Source organism: Bombus huntii, chromosome 11, assembly GCF_024542735.1.
Source record: "Bombus huntii isolate Logan2020A chromosome 11, iyBomHunt1.1, whole genome shotgun sequence".
Classification (NCBI taxonomy): Eukaryota; Metazoa; Arthropoda; class Insecta; order Hymenoptera; family Apidae; genus Bombus; species Bombus huntii.
In genome coordinates, this window is record NC_066248.1 from 10896840 (window position 1) to 10912301 (window position 15462).

General features: G+C 41.0%; 1 protein-coding gene across 6 annotated transcripts in view; it reads left to right on the forward strand.

The window, feature by feature from the left end:
• LOC126871100 (mucin-5AC-like) overlaps positions 1–15462 on the forward strand; it is a 329637-nt gene that overhangs the window by 16863 nt on the left and 297312 nt on the right. The window contains exon 2 of one of the 6 annotated variants that reach the window (XM_050629511.1): positions 80–138. The exons of the other annotated variants lie outside the window; for them this stretch is intronic. The gene's annotated coding sequence lies outside the window, so the exon portion shown is untranslated. The remainder of the gene's footprint in view (positions 1–79; positions 139–15462) is intronic. 6 annotated transcript variants of the gene reach the window in all.

A 15462-nucleotide genomic window follows, 5' to 3' on the forward strand; every position in this document is an offset into this window, starting at 1 on the left:
GTCTCGTCACCCCGTCGTCGCCTCTACTGGTCCTCTTTAAATTCCTCCGTGCTGAAGGACCGTCTGTCTTTTCTTTCAGCTTCGTGCCTCCCTTTGGGAATTATTACCACGGGTGACACGTCACTGACTGAAACGAAGGTAATGCGTTCATCATGCCAATGACTTCATAGATTGCAATGTCTTCTCTGCTCTCGTCTTTTTATTCATTTTTCTTCCTTGTCCTTTGTTATCGATCTTATTTCTTTTTTCCTTTTTTCCTCTCCCGTTTCTTCTTTTCCGTTTTCGTTCGATCGTATTTCTTTGTTCTCATCGAAGCGTTCTCTCAATGGTAATATACGCATACTCGGTCGGGTTCGATCGATCGATATATTCCGGCTGACGTATCGCTTTAATAAATAACAGTTCGCTGTAAAAGGTAATCCGAAACACGGGAATCGCTTGAAAAAAAGAAATAAATAAATATCGCGCTAGAGGGCGGAACCGATCGAACAAAACAAAAAATGCGTGGGGAGTGGACGACGTGCGGCGGTGAAACGGAATCGATGAAAGGGATAAAATTTGAAGCACGTATATCGAATTTACGGAAGCTCTTATTAAAACATGTTACATATGTACGTCATCTCTTTCCCACCTTTTCTCCTTCTCTGTTTCTCCCTTCTTTTTCCATCGTATTTCGTTATTGGCGTGACACGTATGTAATTTCGCCAGTCATGAAAATCCATTATTAAAATAATTCACAGTAATTTACGTGCAATTAATAATACGCTTTAAAACCTTTTACTTGTTGCAATATTTCCAACGGATACTATTTTTCCGAAACCATAAGTCGTCGTATATACGTTGCGCCTTGTATATACTATTTCGATGGACATAAATGAATTTTCGTCGTCGCTCGTTAAAATATAAATTTCGCGGAACGTTCGGCTTTCGGTGAACGATCTTCCAATTATTCCGAACGATGTACTTCCTCTCTCGATTCCTCGAAGAAGTTTGCGCTACATGGAAGCGTTCGAGCGAGGTATATGAATTATATAGGTGAGAAGGTATCGTGACGATTAGCTTAACAGCAGGGCTGCCTCGTCCGTCCGTTAAGTTCTCGCGTTTCTCTAAAACTCCCTCCGTATCCGTCCAAGTTCACAAACTGTCTGCAAACTGCTCACGGATACGGAACGTGTTCGTTCAGGAGTCACCTACTTCAAAGGAAAACTCACGTACGGGCTGTACGAGTTGTTTCTTCTACGAAATTCCGTCGCGATTCTACGTTGCATCCCGCGCAATCTTTTTCCTTTTCCCAATCTTCGTAATGATCAAAAAACCGCATTATTAAATATTCGTGGATTTCGCATAGGAAGATATTTCTATATATTTATATTCGTATGATATATATTTGCATCATTGTGTGATCATGTTGTTTATTATATTAGCCGTGTCTCAATCTACGAATTGTTTCGATAAAAATCTCGCTTTAGTTTCAATCAAGAGAAAAATGTTTAACGTTTGAAGAAAGTCTTTGGCATGCAGTTGAAATCATGCAGTTTAATAACGATTGTTTCATAGTGTACTCAATATTTAAGAAATTTTTGTTTGTCGGAAATTATCCAGTGCTCTGTCTTCTTTTCCTTCTCTTTTTGCTTTCCCCTCGTTTTATTTCATTCATTTTCATTATCTATGTATTTCATATCAAAGAGCTTATTCTCGTTATTTAATAATGAAATAATAAATGAAAAGACCAAACGTTCCTCAGAATCGGCTTTTGCATAATTTTCAAGACCATCGTGTTTGAGATATAGAAGCCGAGTAGTTTCAAAGCGAAACACAAGGTACCCTTTTGCGTGCGTTCACAGCGTACGACTCGTGCAGCTTGTTCATAGCCGTATAACGTTCAATTTCACGTTCCCTCTACGTACTCCACGATTATTGGAATTATCCTGAAAACGAAGCGGAAGAAACTTAATGTTTACACGGCGCAATGCAATTGAATTCCATTAAACTACATTTTTGAAACCGAGTCCCTTTTCAATTACATTATCTCAACGAAGAGAACTAAATAGCAGGTAGAACGCAGATAAAACAAAACCATTGGTTGTTCCGTGAACTTCCACAAAGTTCCTTCGACTCTCGAATACTTTGCCTTGCTCCTTCCACTTAAAATTTCAAATGGAAAACGAAGTCCAATTATTGTAACCAAAGTATACGCTCGCCCATTGCCGACGTAAAACCCACGGAATATTAACATCAGAAACGCTTTACGCACCGGTACCCGACCATTTTTCCCAGAAACTCCGTCGAGATTTCCGTATCGTTCAATTATTCTTAGTCGAGGTGGCGCGGCGTCAAAGGTTCCTCGCGACAGAAACAGACGGAGAAGAGGAGAGAAAAACAGAGACAGTGGGACGAAGGAACACGTAGCAAAGAGAAAATGCATAGAGAGCGCAGCGGCGGCAACGTGGGTTATACAGTTCCACGGTGAAGTTGGGAGCGAAACCCGTTTCATCGGATACCAAAGAGAGTCGTGAAGAGAGACAGAGCGAGGATCGGTAGAGGGAACCGCGTGCCAAGAGTGACGATGTAAACGTCATATATCTAGAGGGAAAGGATATTTCGATCTCAATGGGTGGGCCGACTTGTCCCAGCGGTGTATCCACGGGCCTCCACGAATTCCTGCGTATCGTGCAACGTGCGTCGAGAATCGAGAGGACGCGTCTATTCTCGAGATTGAGCCCGGCCAATTTCGTAGAAACGCGATCGTACCTTCGTGAAAAGCGATTTCGTCGCGCGACGCTCCAAATGTACTCGAGAATCGATCGAGTCTCGGAATCGCGGTCCTAGGATTCTTCGAGGGAAAGGCGAATGCCTCTGTCGACTCGAAAGTGTATGGAATTGAGTCTTTCCGTCCTTTTCTCTCCCTTTCTCCCCATTTCTTTGTAAAAAAAAGTGTCAGATTTTACAGAAGAGCAGAAAAGAAGGGAATATTTTGTAAATCATTAAAATGTTGGGGAGAAAGTCGTTTCGATTTTCGCAGTTTCGAGATAATGAAATTTACCGGCAGCTCGTTTCTGTTGACGAGCGCGAATCGAGTTCTGGTCGTAAGTGGGACGACTAACGGCGTAACGGTGTCTACCGGCGACGACGACCGCGTTCCATCGCTGTTTTCCTGTAATTTCTGCGATTCGCTGCTCCCTTTCACGTTCTTGCGGCTCCGGGACTCGCGAAGATGCACTCGGAAAGCGAAGACCGTGTTAAACGTGTTCCTATACGGTATAGCAAGGACTACGTCAGTCATATAAGCTTCAACACCTTAGAAAACCTTTAACTTTACACAGAATCAAACTTGTATATCATGGGACGCCATTAATCTGTAATACGATAACGGAAGAATGAGAAAATACTCTTGCTTCGGTGAGAAAAAATATTAAAAATGAGAAAATTATTTAAACGAAATGAGTCGAACGAGTGTGTAGTCTTCGCGAGACCGTTCCAAATTTTCGATAAAAGGTTCGACGATGTCTCTGGAAGCATTGCGTGATCGATAACCGGTTGGTGGATGCAGAGTCGCACACCTTAACACACCTCGTAAAACACGCACAAATGGATGTACTCGCCCTCCGTGTAACCTCGTGCGTAAAATACAGAGTCGTTCTCTCTGGCAATGTGTTTGCCTCGTTTTTGCACGGCGTGTTCCGCCGTTGCGTCGTTCGCCGTTTTTCCTCTCTTTTTCTATCTTTTTCTACTGCGTCGTACACAGTATACCGACGACTGAAACTTTAATCGAGGATCGTTTGGGTACTTTACTTAGCGCGAATTCATACTGCGAATAGACGAACATCGTGCACGCTGTAAACACCTATACTTTGCGACGAAAGTCGTGTTTATCGCAATTTCGCGAAAAAAACGTAGTGAAAAAGGAGGAACGCGGTGCGTTCGTTTCACGATGAACCGCGTAACGCGTATTTTCCAATGTCTACGTAGCAGAAATCGCGAAAAATATCCGGTTACGTCTTCCTTCTTCTTCTTACCTTTTACTCGAATAGAGGAGCGTCATCGTTCGTAAATCGTCGTCGCGAAAATAGCATCGTCCGAGGTCGTCGTATGCATCGCCGTCGGATTCGTTCTCGTGGCTCGTACGGGATCGTGAAAATTGCCTTAATTAGAAAAACGCGACGCTTGGTGGTGATCGACGTGTGTGCACGTGCGAGTTGGCGCGCTCCTGCTGCCTCGAAAGAGAGAACGTTTCCGCTCTATTTACATACGATTCTATCGGAGCCACGCCGCCCGTGTACGGTAGTTACTGCTCGTCGATTCATTCTTCGCGTAATTAACGCGAACGGAGATTTCGAACGGGAGCCTCGTTGATTAATGCGCTTTCAACTCGCACGCTTGTTTCGATGGCGTTTGACACAAATTTTCCAGAATAATCATATCGATATAGTACAAAGTACCAAATTAGAGTCGTCATTTCTCTTGGAAAAAAATCGTAATGTACGTGTGTTTGTATATGTTCGCGCGTATGTAAAAATCACAGCAATTGTAATTAACGATAACAGAGTAATTCCAATTTTCTATCCAATGACCGTGATACTTGCAAGCATCGAGTGATTGGCGGAATTTTGCGAGGCTGAACATTTTTACGTTTCTACGAAATCATCGAGACGAAACAACAATTTTTCTTCGATTTTCAATCTCGCTACTCTCCAGCTCTGTGTGCAGTCTTTTCATTTCGCTCGAGCAGACTGTTGGAATAATACGAGACACAGGCGTTCTCTCATTGTTTTCTCTCGCGTATTTCCATGCAAACCGTCCGCTGGATGGAACAATCTATAACACGCGGTAATTTTCGATTGTTCCCCGGGTTACTGTCTCACGGAGGATCGTAATTTTACCGTTACTGTTTTGTTGCGTTTCGAGCTTGTTCCTTTCACGGCGTCCTGATTTCAAGGACGCTCCTCCAGTATGAAGTAAATCAGCAGAAATTTTAATAGCAGTTACGATACACATCTCTCGCATGCTTCCATTCATTCTTAATTACGTTTTACACTAGTATTCTCGTTACCGATGCTCTTAAAGATACCTGATTTCATAATCCTTATCAAACAGGATTTTCAACCGTGAACTTCGTCTTCGAAAAAAAAAGGAGAGACAAGCACGGTATTCCAACATCCGTAAAAAATAACAATTATTCATTGTTCTAACTATTCTCTATCGAAGTTATCATAAAACTGCTACTTTGGATATTCTGGCGCCGAAATTTAAGCTACGACTAATAAGATGAAATTTATGAAACCTTAACCGATGCATGCCTAACCTTTATAAATGTCTATACATTTTCATTTACGTGATGCCACAACAACTATCGCATCAGTTACTAGCTAAATATTAAAGCTTTCAAATATTAAGGCGAAACTTTTAACTGGCAAAATTTCAAACCTGCTTACGCGTCAGTTGGATAACTGTGACATTTTGGTTGCTACACAGGAATTAACGACGACGTAGCCGTAATCGAAGAATTAACTCTGTAACTCTATATTCTGCCGTCGTTTATTACCAAAATCCGCCATCCGCAGACATCGTCGGCAGTTTAAGCCTTAAAATTCAGAGACGCGCAGAAATGGCTCGCATCTGGCAGAAAGACGACAGGCGAGGCCCATGGAAGAAGGAAGAAACGGTTATTCGGATAAAATGTTGATTCAGTTTGGGGAGGAGCGTGGTCCCGTTGATTCCGTATTCCGGTAAGGACCTTAAACGGAACGGGAGAGACGAGCAGGACTGAAAACAGGGTAGATGGAGCAGGAAGGGCGGGGCGCGCGTGTCTGTGACAGTAATAACTGGTCCCCCGCGTTGCAGTTGCGCCGTCCACGAGGGCACTTGTCACCGGGGCTCGAGTTAGTTCGAGTTTAGTTGGCATGCGCTAATGCATACAGTCGTGGCGCGCCGCATACAATTATAAATGCGTTTATATCAGCGGACGTCTGGCCGCGAAGCGACCGTGTACGAACATCGACTTTCTCCTCTCGCTTCCGACAAACGATGTACATACGATACATCCGATTTGCTCTCACTTTTTTTTTTTTCGTTTTTTCTCGATCAGTTTCGTCGATTTTCTTCTTTGCGTTGTATCATCGTCTCCTTTATTCGTTATCGTCTTTATTCGTTTATTTGTTTATCGAAGATAGTCCTTATCTCACCTGTTATTCGTTCTCTCTTTCGCAATTTATCTCACAAACGCATTTCTCGTAAAATATGAAATTGTCTATCGAATCTTCGTTGCATATGCAATATTCGCTAGCCAGAAATATCGGAAGTTATCGATTCTCGAAGCGAATGGTATTCTCTGGCTATGATAGAAGTTGTCTGGACTTTGTTTCGAATTTCCATGAACACGTTGTTCCCCGGGAAGACCGATCGGAACAGAAACGAGGAGCGAGAAGAGAATGCCGTGGCGAGGGACGAAAGACAGGTCCAAGGGTTTCCTCTCGACCTTCCTCTCCTGTTTTCTTCTTTTTTTTCTCCCCTGTGCTGTTCGGAACTCGAGTCTTCTTCTCTCATCTCGTGGTCGATGCACGCGTGTGTCGTTCGCAGAACTTAGGTCGAGCACAATGCTTCTCGTTTATGAGAGGGATCCCGGGGTGGTAGGTTTACGATTTGAAGCCACGCCGTAGATTCAGGGCGACGAGGATCGGTCGCGGCGTATAGATGGATATACGGGAAAACCATGGAACGACAAAGGAGCAGTTATCTTCGTCTCGTGGGTCTTTCGACTGATATTCCAAAAATTCCTACGGCTTAATTGCCTTTCGAGTATAGAATCGATCTAATGTTTACTTTTATTTTCTTCCTTTACCTTCATTTCCTTCTCTTCGTTTTCGTCGTCGAGCCAGCCGAAAAAGGGATGCTGGAAAGATCAGAGTTTTCACGGAAAAGAGGTTGTTCGATGAAGTTTCTTCAGGTTAAATTGATCGTTCGATCGTGAACAGGACGGATTTCATAAGTTTGCTTTTCGGAGAATAATAATCACGGTGGTGTATCGCATCGATCGATCTACGTCTACGAGAAGACGCATCGTTCTCTTCTCCTTTACAATGAAACGTAACCTTTAAGCGACGAACGAACACCGTAACTTCTGATTTTCCAGCTACCTCATCCAACAAGGAACGCTCAGAGCGAATGTAACTTCCTTCTTCCGCTCTGTGAACGCGAGCGGTTTGCTTCACTAGGGTTCCGTTACGAATTTGACAAGACAGTTACCACGGCTTGATTTTATCCGAAGCTCCAATCCAGGAAGCTACTACGTACGTTGCCACGAACGAGCCTGTGCGTACGCTCACACGATTATTGTCAAGGACACTATATGACTATCGCGTAATTATCTGCTAGCAATTTTATCGAGCGCCGTGATGACAAGCGCGTATGATCACCGTTGAAATTGTATTGTCAAACGTCACGGTCGATAGAACCGAGTAATGTAAGCGTGTCGTTTTTCCATGTACTTTTCCGATATTTTCTATCTTGCACGCGCTCGATTTACGCTCTGTGAGATAGGATGTTTTGCATTTGGTTCACCTCGCATTTAATCGTTCTAACTACGGAGAAGAAAATGACACAGGTACGTTGTGGACAAGAATATTCGTTTTAAATGAATTGCAAATATGAGATTTTATCGAAGAAATTCTTTGTTATGGACAATGATATTGTTCAATTGATATCTTTGAAATTAATCAAGATATCGATACGAATATTTAGGAATGTATTACATAAACTTTGATTATTCCTTCTCCGTTATTCATTTAACGTTATTTAAATTACAGATTTAAAATATTCCCTTATAAAATATCTGGCATTTATACATTTTATGTAACTTGATTATTTCACATAGTGTGTATTAATATGTTTTGCCACTTGTATATCCGCTATCTTATATCAAACACAGTTATGACAAATGCGTACAGTTATTATTATCTTTAAAATTGTAGTATTAAACGTAGCAGTTGATAGGATCGAATAATTCAAACGCGTGCAGTCGTATCATATTTTATCGTACGTATTGTTTTCTACTATCTTTTCCCGATATTTTCTATCTCGTTATTTCGTGCACATGTTCATGTCGCGTTCCATTCGATAAAATATTTTGCATCTTCCACTTAATCATCGAAATGAAGAGACAAAGAAATATAGGTGTGTTCGGAAGGAGGATGCTCGTTTTGTATGAATTAGAAACGCGAGAAGTTAATGTCCCGCGTTTCGCTAGTTGTATATCCGCCACCTTTTCGTATTATATTCTTAGGGAAAGGAATATATCGTCCTTTGGGGACGCATCTGTTGCGGGGCCATAAATTTCCACCCCCGTTCTCGGAGTGCCACCTTTCATTCCCTCTTGCGCGTTCTCCCTAGGTCTGCGCGACCGTTCGTCCGCCACTCGTAAATCATCCTGATCACAATTTTTCTAATTTGATCCAACCACCCCGCACGAATTATCGGTCCGCGTCACGATCCAACGGATGCATAAATGTTGGATGTCAACCAGCAAATTGGTCGAGGCCTTTTCAAGTCCGAATACACAGTGTCGTCGTTGTTTCCAGGGAATATTATAATCGTTACTGCATTTCCTATTTATTTTGATACGTTAAGAAAGTTATCTATATGATTCAATCGTCGAAATTCTATTTTCTTATTTTCCTACTTATTTCCAAAAGTAAGGTATCCGGATCTCTAGTACTGCATTATCAGGATAATATTAACTCTAAAATACGGCCATCGATATAATCTGTACGGTTGGAACGATCTTCTACGGAAGCTTCTTAAAGTTCTACATCCGTATTTCATTCGTTAATTAATGATATTTCCTCGTCTCAACGACGACATTTCCATTTCACTGTTCACTTCAGACAACCATTCGTCGCAGAATTCTAGATATCATATTTAACTCCGATCGTAGAAAAACAACTTCTTAAGATACGAGAAGGATAAATTCGCGACAGCTCGGTGACGTAAGACTAGATCGGTCGTGTCAGCCGCAAACGATTCGGGTTGACTGCGTTTTTGGAGGGTGGGAAGTAAGATTTGATCGGACAGGTAGAGGAGGGTAAGAGGGTGAAAAAGAATTAACGATAATCGACGGAGGGCAATCCAGTATCCTTGGAAGGTCTGGTTCAGGGCTGGTCTTCTGAAAGAGGCTATGACGGTCGTGCCGCTGGCGATGGCGATAGTAATATCGATTTAGCAAACGTTCTTCCCCGCCTCCTCTGCCTCCTTACCTCTTGTATATACTACGTGCTCCGTAACCGAGATAAACTCCCACCGTATTCCTCCTCCTACTCATCTTTGCTGCCAGCCCGCCTCGCGCTCACCGGTCCTATACCTCGTTTTATCTGGTTATTTATTTCTCGTTGCTGGTTCTCTTTACCCGTTACGCGTTTCCAGCTTCTTTTGCGAGGTCCTCCTTGCCCTCTCTCGCTTAAATGCACGTCGTCGTACGGGAAGAGCATGAGAAACTCCGTCCGGGCAACGATAATTACGGTCTGTCAGAGGATCTGTTTTTGGTTTATTCAAAAATCACGAAAGGTCGACGGCAGCGAAGAAGTCCGGTTGACCTTTGTACAGCGCAGAGGTTAGAGATCGCATATAATCTTTGACTCTCCGAAAACATAACGCTGTTGATCGAAATATATTCGTTTTGTATTCTGTTATCGTCTTTTTATTTAGATTGATTTAGATTTAGATTGATTTAGAATTATCGTAATCAGATACGAATCCAGCTTATTTCAGCATGTTATGTATATCCAGTTCATTTTTAGAGCTTTGGAGGTTTCATGAATGCATAAACACGTGCAATTTAATTATATTCACGCATATAACATTCAGTACGATCTCCTCGCTTTAGTGAATATATAAAGAGTTACCGTAGTGAACGAGAGATTCTATTTTATTTTTTACTATCTTTTACTAATTAGTATAATTCATGATTTATAAACATTACGTGCCCTCTTACTCGCTGCGATAAAGTAGAAAACAAACCGAATAGATTTATTCCAAATAAACGTAAGATTGGTTTTGGAATATTTAAAAAAGAAATCTACATTATTGAATATACATTGAACCACATATACATATTTATAGTTCCTTGCATAAATGTGGAGACATTACGCGGTTTATAATAAGCCGCATTTCGCAATGCAGCACGGTGTTGGAGCGTGCATCTCAGTTTTATCGCGTTACTCGTGACTTAATTCGCGTGCAACGTGTTGCTCGATAGTCGATCGAATCCAGTGCTAACGTTTACTCTGTATCGACTGTAGACGTATATCGAACGTCTGATAAACATCGAGATTTCTTGTAGCTCGATGAATTATTTAACGAATCCTTGCTGAGCACTCGAATCAGGTTACATTGGTGATAATAATGATCGATTGGTGATTCTCAAATACGTTCTCCGTCGCGATTTCGTAACGCTTGAACGGAAGATCTAGAAATAAAATTTCATTAGCGGCTAATTGCCACAGCCAGTATAATACTCGTGGCGAAAGCGTTTCAAACTGTCGATACCGATTCGATAAATTCTCTCCCGCGAGAAAAATCGGCCTTTGGATCTCGAATTTCTCTTTAATTTCATTAGCGTTCGTCGAGAGAGCGGCTCTCGCGGTACGAAATCGATCGATCTCGATTGAATTCCGCGCCGCGTCGTCCAATGGATCGATCGATTTTAGTTAAGTTGGACGCTCCGATGCGGAGGTCTCGCAACGATAACGAGAAATTATCGTGTCGATGCCACTCGCGTCGAAATAAACTTTCGTAGTTTTCAGCGTTGCGTCGTTTCGTCCGGGTATCGAAGTGGGTAAAATCCGTGGGAGCAGCACGGCGACGCTTTGAAATATCAGCGCCGTTTCGTAGCGGCGTTACGCTTCATAATTCAACCAGTACCTTTCCTGTGCCTCTCTCTCTCTCTCTCTCTCTCTTTCTCTCTGGATGTTGCTTCGGCCCGGCCCGGCACCGATCGAACGGTTGTAATTTTTATAAAAATAGAAGCTATTCTTCGACGAACACCGTTTCATATCGTCCGTTGTGCCGTTTCACGTATTATGGATGTGTTTTTCGTGGAGTCGCGTGAGTGATTCGCCGAGCTCCACTTTACGGAGAAAGCAATGCATTCTTGCGAGCCAGCCGAGTAAAGAAGTTTGATTTATTTTCGAACGTTCAAAACCCTACGATCTTATTACGATATTTTCGATAGGGACAAGTATACTCGAACACCTTCCAATTGCTGTTATTTCCGTGGAGATCTCGTTGTATACAACGAGGTATAGGAAAAAGATATACGAAATAGATATACGAAAGATACGATTATAAATTCCCCGGGAAGCCCAATTACTTCGATATACCGCTATCTAACGTATTTCGCGAACTCGCGAAAGAACACGCTGCATTATATAAGAAGCGTAAAATGTATCTCGAGGCTAAGGGATATACTCGTTTCGTCGGCGCATCGTTGGAATGCAGCGAGTCGTACAACAATTTGCTTAGGATAGCGACAGGAATAGAGATAGGAACGAAAGTTCGGAGAGGAGATAGAAGCAAATGGAAAAGGGAAAATTACGCCTGGTAGCATGCAACATTCGGTAAGGAACAGAGAAAGGTAGGCAGTACACGAGACGTCTTTCATCCCGTTCCATCTCTATTGTCCTCCTTGCGAGTCTCCCTTCGGCGAAATCGTACTAGTAATGAGGAAGCAAGTTCTCGTCTCGGGAATTAGAACCTTGACTTTTCTCTCTCTTTCGTCCTCTCTTTCGTCCTCCTGGCTCCGTGAAAACTATGACGCTTCGTTGGTTTTGAAGTTGGGTTACCATTACCTGTTGTTTTCCTTTTTTGTTTTGCTTTGTCACGTTACGTAAACCCGTTTCTATGGTTCTTTACGCTTTTAGTGCAAACTGGCTGCCGTTAAACGACTAGTCTTTCTCTGGTTTCTGTCGTGTTCGACACGATACGTGTACACCGTAGTCGATAAATTGCTCGCAGAAACTGAATTCTTAATTAGTTAAATTTTCATATTTTCCTAACTAATAATTTCAGTTTGTTCGTATGATATTTACGCTGATACGTTTATATTAACTTTTCATAACACCACCTAACACTCAATAGTTTTGAATAGGGATCACGAAAAATTAACTCAGTCTATGATTTTCTTAGTAGCTGCTTAAGTGGGTGTTACCTATAGCTGCAATGCCGTATCTGATGAAAAGTGTTGAAATTTTACAAGAGGTTTGAGGTTTCAATTGAGATTTTCTTAAAACAAAACGTGGTATGAATTCGTTAGAAATATCTAAGGGTTTGAAAATTGAAACGAGATACGTCTTAAATTGCATCAAGACGTGGGGAACAAGGCTGTACTATACGCTGACCGATTGTACATGGAACAAGAAATACACAACAGAAGTTTGAAGTTGGGGAGATTTTCATCGAAATGGAAAGTTGAGTCAACGGTTTATCGACTGGCTGTTCGCGACTTTGTAAGTCGAAAGTGGTTTATTCCATTCGGTTTTCGCTAGAAATCCAGTTTGCCTCTAAGGTATTGAAAAATAACAAGTTACGAGAACTAGAAATAGCGAGGCCTATTTAACGCGTATAAATATGGCACCTAAATATGATAATTGGAGGGGCGAGTAGTAAAACGTTTGAAAGAAAAGAGAAATCCGGAGCAACTATGGAGCCTGTAGAAGCGAAGTGGATTAAATGGAGCGCTATTTTCGACGATCCTTGTTACGGGTTTCGAGCTTTCATTATCGATTCGCTCATTGTTACGTTTCACTTTGGACCTTTAAGTGTTCCAGCGAAATCCAATGGAGCACGGAACGTTTGGACGTACGTAACCGTCTTATAATCATTGTTTTACCGTCGTGGGATCTTCTTAGTTGCCAAGTTCTATTCTCGTGTAAAAAATGTAATACTAGAACTACCGAGGAGTAAACTATAAAACAAAAATGTAGCGAAGAATAAATGAATGTTCTCATAATTCACAAAAATCACAACGTGTCCCTAAAATTATATCATTTCTAAATCCGTAGAATTGTCATAAAAATGTTACCAGTAAATTATGAATATTATTTGAACTATTCTCATCTCTTTTCTTCTTAATCTTATCCCAGTCGTACGCGAAGGGAGAAAAGAAGCGACAAGCTGTTGGCCATTTAATTCCGAATGATAAGACAAGGGTCAAATATGCAATAAGAAAAAATAAAAGAAATTACTCTTTGCTCCCTTGACCAACATTTCCATCGTTTAATCTCAGCTTTCAAGACTCTCCCCGCCGCTCTTAAATACTTCTAGAATCCTACGGCGACTCTTTGTATAGTATAGACGATGGCTTTAACTATCGTTTTCCGATAACCTTTCCATTTAAAAACTGTTCACATTAACGCTAATCGTCAGACCGATACAGATCGATCCATCGCTATGCCCGCTTCCACATCGTTATCCGATGCCACAATAGTTTTATTATTTGTCCAACTATTTTTCCTCATTAACTGGCTATTAGATTTTCTTTCTTTATACCTAATTGATGAGTTTAAACGTTAGTCGATGTAAATTTTGTAAAGATATGAAATAATGTAATATGAATTTGTTTTATTTAGAACAGGATTAACTTATTAATTTATTTAGCAACACGTTATTTATAACTTTTAACGGTCAATTTTAAATGAATGTTCATTGCTTACACCAAAAATTTTAATTTCTTTTATTTACCATTTCGAGTCCTCAGTTCCTCCTCCTTTTGCAAATACTTAAACCGTCTTGCACAACTTTACAGTGCAAAGATGTCAATATCGAGCAATACGAAGTTATCGCTGCTATCTCGTTCGTTATGTCGTCGTTCATCTATAGTATATCGCGATTGTCTACGTTATTACCCAAATATTAATTATAATTATATCAAAGACACCCGTTAAAGTATCAATACGTTAATATCAAGCAAAAAGGGATTCTCCTCAAGCTACATCGTTATCGTCGTTCGGTGTTCGATAGCTATCGTTACTGCTATTTTACGCAAATTGTAATCTGTTCGACGGTAGCACAAAGGAACTAGCAAAGTCGTCTAAACGTATATCGTAAGGTCGTGCAGCGTATTAATATCTAGATATCACGGTACTCCAGCATGAAACATGATAATCTATTGATAACGAACGGGACGATTGCGCGTATGACACGATTGGGTCGCAATTGATTTGATGCGTGAATTTGATCGCAACGAGAAAATACACGGGGGAGCGCGTCGATTTTTTGGCAGCCGTGAAATAATAAAAATAGTTTCTGCCGCGGTAATGGAATCTGCTGCTGGCAACGGGAACACTCGTATTAATAGCCCTTCGTATTTTTAGTTAACGAAAAATACGGCATACAAATCTGTCGGTTATTGTTTCGAACGAGCGATCTATTCCAAGCGGAAAAATTCAACTCGTATCGCTTTGAATGATGATAAAAAAAAAAAGAAAATCACGAATGTCGCAAGTTAATATACATTGCCGGTTGCATTTCTCAACTTCGCCTCGTAAACGTGGTATCATTTGAATAATCCTATTAGATAAAGTATCCACGATGTTTAAAGACTGATTTAGCTTATCACTGAAAAAATACTAAAATGTTCTTCAATGGCATATTTCGTAACTTTGAGCGATCAACATAACATGATAAACGATTATTCTCTCAATTATAATTAAACTGACCACTCTATATTTTTACAAACATAACTTTAATGTGCAACATAAAAGACAGATTACAAATTTTTCTGTATTTACGAAGAATTTGAAGACGAAGAAATATACAGAATACATGTAACATATATATATATATATAGAATATCTAAAATATTTTTCGATACGTTGTAGGTAAAATAATTTTCTGCCTATGTTCTTTTTAATTATATTCATAAATATGAATTCAATAACGATCGACCGTATCCAATTTCTAATGACGATTATCCCTCTCTGTCGAAAAAATAAACGTGTCCAATAACCTGGCGTTCGTTTCTTTGGTCATCCGCGATCAAAAATATTGTGCGTCGGAAAAACGTGGAATGACTCGTGTGTAAGTTTCAAACAAGTAAGGGTGAACAAAGAAAAGCACGTGCTAAGCTCAGCGAGAAAACTACTGGATCGGCAATGTCAAGTTACGCAAATCGATTTGCTCAAATTCGCTAGTACACAGTATGTCTGGTCCGCTCGTTTTTATCTTTATCGGTTATCTTTCCTGGGGCTTTCTCCACGAGTCAACATTCTTGCGGGCGAAAAGCGTGGAATCTCGCGCGTATCTTTCGTTTCGCACTATTCTGGCGCACAGTTCGTTCGCGCGGGCTAGCGGAACGTCCCGTTTGCGTTCCACCTCGATTTCAGCTCCATTCGCTCGTCCGCGTTTGTAAAGAAGATATCGATCGTTTTGTTTCCGTCGTTCGTCGGATCGCTTCTGTTTATTCATTCATGATGC